Below are 1,442 nucleotides of genomic sequence, written 5' to 3' on the forward strand. Positions count from 1 at the left end.
GAGTAGAGATACCTGTTGGTGGAATTATGGTTGTGGGGGTTGTGAGGGGTGTGTATGTGGGTGTAGGAGTGGGAATGGGGTGAGGGGGTGGGTGTTGGTGTGAGGTGTGGGGGTTGGGCATGTATGTTGGTGGGTGTGGTTGTGGGAGGGTTTGTGAGGGGTGTGTATATGGGTGTAGGAGTGGGAGTGGGGGTGAGGGTGGGTGTTGGTGTGAGTGTGGGGGGGCTGTGGGTGTGTACATTGGTCAGTGTGGTTGTGGGGGATGTGTGAGGGTATGTGGGAGTGTAAATTAGAGTTAGTGAAGCAGAGTAGAGGTGGGTATGAAGTGTAGGTATGTGTTAGTGTGTACGTTGGGTGTGGTTGTGGGGTGTGTGTGTGAGGGTGTGTATATGGGGTGTAGGAGTGGGGTGGGGGTGGGGGATGAGGGTGGGTGTGAATGTGGGAGTGTGGTGTGTACGTTGGGTGTGGTTGTGGGGGTGTGTGTGTGAGGGGTGTGTATGTAGGTGTAGGAGTGGGAGTGGGGGTGGGGGATGAGGGTGGGTGTGAATGTGGGAGTGGGTGTGTACGTTAGGTATGGACATGCAGAGGTGTATTATTAATGTAGAGATGTGTATATAGGTGCTTAAGTGGGAGTAGGGGGTGGGGATGAGGTGGGATGAATGTGGGAGTGTGGGTGTGTACATTGGGTGTGGTTGTGGGGAGTGTGTGTGAGGGGTGGGAGGTGTAGGTGTGGGGGTGGGGGTGGGGGTGAGAGGTGGGGTGGGTGTGAGTGTGGGTATGTTGAGTAAGTTGGTGGGTGTGATTGTGGGGGGTGTGAGTGTCAGTGTGAGGGGTGCGTATGTGGGTGTGTATGTGGGTGTAGGAGTGTGGGTGTGTGGGGGTGGGAGATTGAGGGGATGGGGTATGAGATTATGTAATAGAGATTCTGAGTATATTGTTATGTATATTTAGTGAAGTGGAGTGTTAGGAGCGTAAAATTAGAGGTGTGTATGTGTAGAGGATGGGGGTGAGAAGTGGGGGTAGGTGTGTGTAGTGGGTATGGCCAGGTGTATGTTGAGTAGGTGTGGTTGTGGGGAGTGAGTGTGTGACGGGTACCTATGTGGGTAGTATGTATGTAGGTGTATGGAGGTGGGGTACAGGGGTGATAGAGGTGGGCGTTGGGGGAGTGTGAGGTGTGGGGGTGTGGAGGTGTGGCCATGCTGGGTAGGTGTATGTGGTTGGGAGTGTGTGAGGGGTGTGTATGTAAGTGTAGGTGTGGGGCTTAAGTGAGGGGGTGGGTGTTGGTGTGAGTGTGGGGGTGTGGGTGTGTACGTTGGTGGGTGTGGTTGTGGGGGTGTGTATGTGGGTGTGGGGGAGTGTGGGTGAGTCCTGGGGGTGGTGGAGGTAGAAGGCTGGTCTCCGCCCTCTCTACACTGTATTTCCAGAAACACATCAGCCAGAGA

This window comes from Papio anubis, chromosome 1, assembly GCF_008728515.1.
Source record: "Papio anubis isolate 15944 chromosome 1, Panubis1.0, whole genome shotgun sequence".
Taxonomy (NCBI): Eukaryota; Metazoa; Chordata; class Mammalia; order Primates; family Cercopithecidae; genus Papio; species Papio anubis.